The sequence below is a fragment of the Antechinus flavipes genome, chromosome 1 (assembly GCF_016432865.1).
Source record: "Antechinus flavipes isolate AdamAnt ecotype Samford, QLD, Australia chromosome 1, AdamAnt_v2, whole genome shotgun sequence".
NCBI classification, from domain to species: domain Eukaryota; kingdom Metazoa; phylum Chordata; class Mammalia; order Dasyuromorphia; family Dasyuridae; genus Antechinus; species Antechinus flavipes.
In genome coordinates, this window is record NC_067398.1 from 235,791,596 (window position 1) to 235,802,125 (window position 10,530).

Sequence of the window (10,530 nt, forward strand, 5' to 3'; positions counted from 1 at the left end):
ATAATATAGGTAAAGACTGATTAGGGCTTGAAAGAAGGATGAATGAAGCACTTTTATTTAATTTTCACCTTTTACTTCAAATATACCAAGAGAGTAAAAATAGTATATTAGTGAGCAAGCCACAGAGTAAAGAATGACAGTTAACATAATTAATAGAAAAGGAAAAGTCTGGCAGCATCATGAAGTAAACTAACCAAAATTGAAGGACATAATGTTAGTGTTTTGGTATGAATTCTACTGTGACAGAGAGATCATTGGAAAGTACTATAAATCAGTTTCTATAATATTAAGTCATATATCTCAATACTAATTTCCTTTTTTTTTTTTTATATCATGGCATCCTTTGACTGTGTGTTGAACTCTGTGAAACCTTCTAAGAATAATGCTTTTAAATGCTTAGTGTTTTAAAATATGCCTTTTACAATTCTATTGAATTAGTGGTATCAAACTACATTTTAAAAATAAGTTCAAGGACCCCAAATTAAGAACCCCTGAACTAGACAGAGAAAGTAGTTGGGACCTGGAAAATATGGCTTAAAAAAGATTAAATGGAGAGTCACAGATTCAGAAAGAGGATAGAGTGATGGGAAAAGTGATAAAGGACAAACAAAAAGTCAAAGAACAAGACAATGCATCCCACCCCTTTATGAGGAGTACAGAACATTTCTCACAGCGTTTTGTTGCCTCTTGTGGAGTATTAATATTCCCAAGAATGAGAGGTAAAAAGAAATAGTTTTGGAATGAAACAACACTTCTTAGAAAAAAAATCATTACAAATTAACAACCCTGAAAAAGAATATATGAGTTTTTAGGAAAGGGGAGGAGAGGTGAAGGATTAGATATTACTCTCTTATCTGAGGTTGGAACTCAGTCAAGGCAGATAATAGAGAGATAATAATAAAAATAAAGATTTTGGGATTTGGCAGGAAGGGGAGAGAGTTTGGAAGTAAGATGGGAAGACAATAGATAAGTAAAATAATTAAGCAAAATAATTCACAGTGGCTATGAAAACATTTTTTTTACTGTCTTAAAATCTATACACACATGCATCTTTGCATTTTCTGGAAGAAAAGTAAAACTTAATGAATATAAATTTAATTATGAGCGCATTAAAATATCCAAAGTAAAGTTAAAGAATAAATAGATTTTTAAAACTGACAAATTGCCACATACAAGAAATGCATATAAAACATAGAGGAATAGTGAGACAATAAATTAGTATCTCTTATGTTTAAGTTGACTTTAAAAAGTGCGTTTTGTGCTAAAGATCTCAAAATTATATTATCCTTGAAAAAATCATTGGCAATGAAAAATAATATTATTCACTAATCAATATGTTAATCAATTAATTAGATTTTATTAATTGTCTTCTCTGAACTTGTCACTAGGAACAAAAGACAAAAAGTAAAAAAAAAGAATAGTCCCTGCCCTCTAATACCTTAATGACATAGTGTTTATGTTTTCAAAAGAAAAGCTCTGTGAATTGCAAAAAAGACTCTGATATTAACAAAATAATAACAGGAGACCTCTCCTCTGCAACAGTTTGATAAATCCAACAGAAAAGTTGAATTGTTTAAACAGAAAGATAAGAGAAAATTGAACAAATTTTGAATTTTAAATAAATTTGAATTTTGAATAAAATTAAATAAATAAATGTTTATTTCTGGGGTTTGTCAGATAGGCATTACAGAAAATAAATATTTCTAATCATCCTGTGGTACTTTCACCAAAAATAATTGTGTGTTTAGACATAAATGAATCATAAACAAAGATAACAAGGCAGAAAAAACTATATTTGATCTATATAGATAATAACAAAAATAGATTTCTTGTTGGTCTCCCTGCATTACATTTCTCCATGCTCCAATTCATCCTCCATTCAGTTATCGAATTTATTTTCCTAAAGCACAGATATAGTTATGTCACCCCTTCAATAAACTTCAGTGTCTCCTTATAATCTCCATGCTCTAATACCTAATTCAGTGCTTGGCACTAACTTCTTCTTACCCTACCATTCTACTCTTCTTAGTACTTACTCACATCTGCATATTCTGTGATCCAGTGATACTGCCCTCTTTGCTGTGGCATCTATGGCACACTGTGTAGAATGAAGCCTGAAGTCAGGAAGATTATGAGTTTAATTCCTGCCTCAAAAACTAGCTATATGATTCTGGGAAGTCATTTAACTTCTGTCTCCCTCACTTTTCTTAACTGTAAAATAGGCACAATAATAGCACTTACCTTCCAGGGCTGTTATGAGGATTAGATGAAATAATATCCTTAATACACTTAGTGTAATACTTGGGACTTAGCAGGGGATTTATAAATACATGTTCTTTTCTTTTCTTTTCTTTTCTCCTTTTTTTCCTTTGTTCCTTCTTTACTGACACAAAACACTCCATCTGCAACTCTGTACAACTGACTGTCCCTCACTATACTCAGAATTCTGCTTGTCTTTGCTCTTTGTCTCTCTATTTCTCCCTGTCTCTGTCTTTTGTCTCTTTTTCTCTCCCTCTCTCTGCTATTCTTTTTCTCCAAGTCCCAAATAAAATCTCTACATCATCCCTTTCTCAATGTCCTTTAATACTAATGCTTTTCCTATGTTGATTATCATATGTGTGCATATATTTAATATTTGGTTTTTGTGTCTCCAATTATAATGTCCAATTATTGAAAACAAGAATATATATATACAGTGTTCAGCCCAATACCTGGTGCACAAGAGCCACTTAATGATATTTTTCATTTATTAAAGAGCATCACAAAACAGGAATCATAGAATGAAAATATGAGCAAAAGATTCAGATTTAAATTGAGAATATGTAATTATATTAAATAATTATTGGATCAATAAATGAATCATAAAAATCAATAATTCTGTTAAGATAATGTATCTTCAGGGAAGAAGATATCAACTTGGGAATCAAAGGACTTTGGAATTCATGAGGTGTCCTCTTCCATGGCTGAAAATGTCCATCACTCCTAGGATCTCTGCTTAAAATATCTTTGATGAGAGAAAGAAATATGATGAATAAGAATAATTGCTTGAGAGTTAGTCTCAGTATCACCTAGATAAGCACATGATTATACAAGAATGGGAGAAAAACCTTTTAGCTTTTAGAAACATAGAAAGGAATCCTCTTCCTCCTCTCTCAAAAAAAAAAAAATTGAAAAGGAAATCTGTTTCAAACCATACAAGAATCAAATGGTGTCTTGTCAGAGCTTCCTACTGAGAGACATCTTTTTCTACCTCAGTAACCAAACATCTAAAATACAACTCCTAATCATGGGGAATATAATTGAAGAGCTACTGATTATGTATGTCTTTGAGCAAGGGATTAGGACATGTAACTTATTGGAATGGGCCAGAACACATGGTCAACTCCATGGGAAGTGAAGCAATTCATCAGAACAGATAAGGGCTCCCTCATTAAGTCCATTGTAAATATTTGTTCAACTGAATTGCAGCACAGTGACAAAACAATGCTTCATAGTGTCTGTGACACTGTCAGGGTAGGGGGATCTCAAAACCCCACTAATTATTTAACAAACAAAGTAAACTGTTTCTTTAGGGATGAATCAAGCGCTCTGGGACAAAGTAAAATGATTTACTGTATTGCTGAATAATGAAAGCTGAGTAGACCATAATTTCATTCTATCATTTACTTGAGCAAAAGGACCAGGTCTCCTGTTTGTTTTGTTTATATTTCCTCATAGTGAAAAGTTTCATTATGCATGCAAAGTGCTCTCAATAAATATAATTATACAAACTGATTCTTTTTTTAATTTTTAAAGCTTTTTATTTAAAAAAATGCACAGATAATATGACAACATTGATTCTTGCATATCCTTGTGTTTCAGATTTTCTCCTCCTTCCCTCTACCCCCTCCCTTGGATGGCAAGAAATTCAATGTCTTAAACATGTTAAAATATATGATAAATCCAATATGTATAAACATATTTATACAATTCTTTTTCTGCACAAGAAAAATCAGATCAAAAAAAGAAAGTAAATGAGTAAGAGAAAAAAATGCAAGCGAACAACAAAAAGAGTACATAACATTCTCATGTTGTGATCCACATTCATTTCCCACAGGTCTCTCTCTGGGTATAAGATGGCTCTCTTCTTCACAAGATCATTGGAACTGGCATCAATCATCTCATTATCAGAGTCATGTTCATCAGAATTGATCATCATATAATATTGATGTTGCCATGTATAATGATCTCCTGGTTCTGCTCATGTCACTTAGCATTAGTTCATGTAAATCTCTCCAGGCTTCTCTAAAGTCATCCTGCTGATCATTTCTTATAGAACAATAATATTCCATAACATTCACATACCATAACCTATTCAGCCATTCTTGCACTGGTGAGCATCCACTCAGTTTCCAGTTTCTGGCCACTACAAAAAGTGCTGCCACAAACATTTTTGCACATGTGGGTTCCTTTCCCTCATTTAAGATCTCTTTGGGATATAGGCCCAATAGCAATATTGCTGAGTCAAAGGGTATGCACAGTTTGATAACCTTTTGAGCATAGTTTCAAATTGTTCTTCAGAATGGTTGGATCCATTCACAACTCCACCAACAATGTATTAGTGTCCTGATTTTCCCACATCCCTCCAACATTCTTCATTGTCTTTTTCTGTCATCTTAGCCAATCTGAGAGATGCCATTCGTGTCAATAAGACCAATCTGTAAGACAAAATTATACAGATTTTAAAGTATAAATTCTTTTCATCTAGTATTTTCAAGATAGTAGCGCATATATTTCCCAAGGAATATGTCTAAGGCCTTAATAATTTAAGCAACTCTTAAGGGAAAGAAAAAGAAGATTCTATGAAAAAGGAAATTGCAGGGCAAACAAAATCAATGGAATTAGAAGTAGAAAGGAAACACTTACCTAGGGGAAAAATCTTTACAGTAAATTTCTCTGAGTCTGATTTCCAAGATGTACAGGAAATTAAAAACACATTTATGAACAAAACCCATTCCCCAGTAGATAGTAAAAGGATATGAAGAGAGAGTTCTTAAAAAAAGAAAGATAGCTATTATATGAGAAGTCCAACCAAGACTGTAGGAAAAAGTAGCACCAGTCAGTTTCTACCACAATAGCTTAACAAAGATCTAAGAGGAAAGTCAGATTCTGTAATGATCAGGAAGCCTATGAGAGTGTGTCTTTTTTTTTTTTTTTTGAGCCCAAAATTACAAATTTAACTCTCTAATCCACAGGTAAGTGAACAGGGAGGGCTAAAACAAAGAATCAGACTTTACTTATAAAACCCCATAGCATTGTCAATCTGATACAAGAAAGACAATTTCTGACTCAGGCCATTTGTTGAGAAAATAAGAGTTTAATACAATCTAAATCTAAAAAGTTTAATTATTGATTCAAGTTGAGAGTAAGAATAGTAGCAAAATTATCTTGATTCTTAATCTGATTAACTTTAGACCTAAAGATCTTCATTTTTTTTTCTTTTTTAATGATGGATTTAACCTAGAACCTGAATGGGACAACATCTTAATGACCAATGAAGGATATGGAAGAATTCCATCATATCTCACTTTGCCTTGTCTATGAACCACCTTGCGATCTCTGATTGCTTCAGAGAGCCTCATACCAGAAGAGGGGCTATAGCCAGGTTCAGTATTCCTGAGTGGCCTTCCATGAGGGTTTACTTTCTTAGAGTCATTATTTCAAAAACGTCAATATCTTCTTCCATCCTTTTGTCACCTTGTGTTTTCCAGCAGTTGGTGACAACCTACAGAATTAGAAAAGGTCAGTTGCTCTTCTCTCTTAAGTGGTGCCTCATAAAATGAGACAAAATCTTCTTTGATTTTCAGTAGGTCTCAGATCCAAGACATATTAATGCATCTAATAAAAATGATACCAGCTTTCTACACTCTACAAAGTCTATTTGCAAGTCCTGACCAAGAACATAAATAACTTGCAGCTATAGTGACTTAGGCACTCTGTGAATGGGATAAGTGTTTTTGTGTGGGATATATGTGTGAGCAGAGTGTGGGTGGATTTCTGCTTAGAAACAAATAGACCTCATTAATGGGGAAAATCATGGAGAATGCACAGTTGTATACCAAATAAACAAATGGGGAACTCAAAAGAAGAATCATGGATGACAGAAGTGTCGTGGTTACTTATGAAAATAAGTATCTTGCACCATGTGGAGCATTTCTTTTTTTAGGTTAGAAATGCAGCAAAAATCATGGCAGTAGATACAAGTGTCAATGGTTTTAGTCAAAGAGCCCATTCTGTGGACAAAGTGTTATTGACAAAAATATGAGCTGATTCCCTTCTCTAAGTAAAAAAGTGCAGGGTTACAAAAGAAGTCTGTATACCTTATTAAGCACAATCATATATCTCTCCTTTCTGCTTAACTCTTTTTTTGTGTGTGACAAAGAAGGGTTCAGTTAATATTGTAGTGGTGGAAGATGGATATAAATTTTAAATACATTTGTGTGTATGTGTGTGTATATATATATATGTATATATATGACAAATGATCATGATATAAAGTCAGCATTAAACACAATTTCAGAAATAAAAAACACTTGATAAAATTAAAAGTAAAGTTATAGACTCATATTATTTTTGAACTAGGAGAAGTTTCTATAGTCAGTTAGTCTAAGAATTTTTCTATAATATCACTGATGAACCTATAGGTGATGCATGGATTGAGCCACTGGGCCTGGTATCAGGATCTGAGTTCAAGACTCAGCTCAGACATTTAGTGCAATCCTGGTAAGTCACTTATATACCTGTTTGCCTCAGTTTTTTCATCTATGAAATGGGGTGGAGAAGGAAATGGTCAACTACTCCAGAATCTTTGCCAAGAAAACCGTAAATGGAGTCACGAAGAGTTGCGCACTACTGAAACAAACAAGATACACATTTTTAAAGAATTATATTATTTTAGAACTGGGAGAAGTGTTCATAGTTAATCTAACCATAAGAATTTATTCTCTAATATCTTTGATAAGATTGTTTTTAGATGTTTAGTCCATGGAAAAATCACTATGTCCTGAAATAATATTGAGGCTTCAGTCTTGAAAATTTTTATAGTTATGGAGTAGATAAAAGTGGAATAAAATCGGAGAAATCACCTATTTTCCCCTTTGTAAAAAAACAGCCCCTTAATTAAATGACTTGCTCAAGTTCCCACAGTAATGGAATTCAGTACTTAAACCCAAGCCATCTGGCTTCAAAGCCATACACTGAAGCAAAATCTTATTACTGCTCTGCAGACTCTGTAGAACAAGTTTTCCAGTTGATTAGAAGATTACTTCTTCCCTGAAAAGAAAAATACATTTTTGACACTGTCAGTAAATTTTTATTTAGAGAATATACTCAGAAAGGACCTTTCTTATGGTGTTTTCAGATCTTTTGATCAAAGTAGAAGAGCTTGAATTAAATGAAAACATAGCCCAAACATACATGCTTATCCAAAGTTATATGGCCTGCCCTATAGGAAACAATCTTTCCCCTGAGTGGTTATTTTAAAATTTTATTTATTCTAAACTTTTTTTCCTTTTAAATTTTGAATTCCTAATTCTCTACCTTCCCTCCCTTACCTATTGAAAAGGCACATAATATGTTATCAAATGTAAATGTGAAATCATGCAAAACACATTTCCATATTAATTAACCATGTTACAAAAAAGCAAAAATATGAAGTGAGAAAATTTTAATTCAATTTGCATTCATAGTTCATTTCTCTGGAAGTACATAGTATTTTTCATCATGAATGCTTTTTTATTCTCTCAAATCATTTGATTGACCAGAGTAACTAAGTCTTTCACAATTGGTCCTCATTGCCCAATGATATTTTTATTTCATTTTGTATTATTACATACAGATCTTCACCATGTTTTTCTGAAACCTTTTCATTTCCCAGAGCATGATATTCTTCCATCACAATCACATGCCGGGCGACTTGTTCAGCCATTCCCCAATTGATAAAAATCTCTTTGATTTCCAAATCTTTGCCACCATAAAAAAAGCTCTTACATTTATGTACAAATGGGTCTTTTCCCTTTTTCTTTGATCTCTTTAGGATACAGACTTCAGTAATATTGCGGGATCAAAGGATATGCACGGTTTGATTGCCCTTTGGGCATAGTTCTAGTTTCACTATTCTACCAACAGTTTCTTATTGTATCTATTTTTCCTTCCTCCATTCCAGCATTTGTCATTTCTGATAGTACCTGAGAATTATTTTAGTTTGTCTCTAATCAATTGTGATTTTGAATATTATATGACAATAACTTTGATTTCTTCTTCTGAAAACTTACTGATTATTTCCTTTGACCATTTATCAATTGGGGAATAGCTCTTATTTTTATAAATTTGACTCGGTTCTGTTCTCAGTATATATGAGAAAGAAGGCCTTTATCGGAGAAACTTGTAAAAAAAATTTTTTTATATTTATATATACTTTTAGCATAATGTAATTTCCTTAATAATCTCTTTTAATTAGGTTTGTTTTTGCTTTTACTTTGTCTGAGATCATGATTGCTATCCTTGTTTTTTTTTTTTTTTTTTAGTTCAGCTGAAGGATATTAGATTCTGCTCCAGCTCTTTGTTTTAATTTTTTGTTTGTCTTTCTGTTTCAAGTGTGTCCCTTGGAAATAACATATTGTTGGATTCTGGTTTCTAATCTAGTCTGCTTTTTGCTTCATGGATAAGGTCATCCCATTCACATTTCTAATTATTATTGCTGTATACTTCCTTCTGTCCCACTTTTTTCCTGTTTCTTTTATATACTCTATCTTGTCTTTACTTGAGTCTATTTTATTTTTAACTACTGCTTCCCTTAATCTAGCTTTTTATCATTTCTCCCTTTTCTCTTATCCCTTCCCATTTTCCTCTTGGCTAAGTTACATTTCTATAAAATACGTGTGTGTGTGTGTGTGGTGTGTGTGTGTGTGTGTGTGTGTGTGTGTATTCTTCCCTCTTTAAGGCAATTCTGATGAGGGTGAGGTTCAAGCATTACTCTTCATTCCCCTCCCCATTCCCCTTCCATTTTAAATGTTCTTGCTTCCTTGCCTCCTTTTCAAAATTTTAAACTTTAATATAAAATAAGAAAAAACAATGACCGTGCAATGTCTCTTTTATGTAAGAAAGTTTCCCCCATTATATCTCTCCCTTTCCACTTCTCCCAGTGCATCCTTCCTTCTTACCTTTTCATTTACTTATTTATTTTTGGAGATCATTCCAAACCAATATAATTGTCTCACTCCATGTTCTTTGTCTATTTCATTTTAACTGTCTTAATGATAAAATTCTTACAAATTATATGTATTATCTTCTCATATGGAAAGTCAGGCAGTTTAACTTTATTGAAACCCTTATAACTACTCTTTCATGTTTATTTTTTATGGTTCCCTTGAGTCTTGTTTGAATGTCAAATTTTTGATTCAGTTCTGGTCTTTTCATCAAAAAAGTCCTTTATTGTATTAAATATCTACTTTTCCTTGAAGGATTATACTCAGTCTTGTTGCATAGGTGATCCTTGATTATAATTCCAGCTCATTTGCCTTCTGGAATATTGTATTTCAAGTCTTCCATTCTTTTAATGTTGAAGTCACTAAATCTTGTGATTAAACTGTAGTTCCATAGTATTTGAATTGTTACTTTCTGGCAACTTGATGCCTTTTTCCCTTGACTTCTGAGCACTGGAATTTGATTGAAATATTTCTTAGAGTTTTCATTTGGAGATCTCTTTCAGGAGGTGATTAGTGAGTTCTTTAAATTTCTATTTTACCCTCTAAAACTAAGATATTGGAGAAATTTTCCTGAATTATTTTCTTCAGTGAGATATTGTACCTCTTTGTCCATTTGGCAAATTCCATTTTTTAAGGAGTTCTTTTTTTTCAGTGAATTTTTGTGCCTCTTTTACCAAACTGTTTTCACGATATTCTTACAGCATCCTCATTTTCCAATTATTTTTCTCTTACACTTATATCTTTTATTTTTCAAGGAATTCTTGTTGGCCTTGGGTCCACTTAGCATTTTTTGTAGTCTTTTTTGTAGTTTTTATATTGTATTCTGTTGAACTTATTTTCTCTTCCTATGGTCAAATAATTTTTTGTCGTTGCAACTTGCTTACTTTCTAGCCCAGTTTTGACTTTGAACTTTATATTAAAGTTGGGTTCTGCGCACCTGTAGGTGATTGGCCATCAGTGCTAGGAAGGGATGAGAAAAGGGAGAAATGATAAAAAGCTAGATTAAGGGAAGCAGTGGTTAAAAGTAAAATAGACTCAAGTAAAGACAAGATAGAGTATATAAAAGAAACAGGAAAAAAATGGGACAGAAGGAAGTATACAGCAATAATAATTATACATGTGAATGGGATGACCTTATCCATGAAGCTGTGTGTGGGCAATAGACTTGCAATTAGTGCCAATTGTACCCAGTATCAGAAAGGGAGTCCCTATAATCTTTTTTGACCAATTTTCTACCCCCCTTACTGTGTCTGAGCTCTTGAAACTGCCATTGTTGCCACCATTT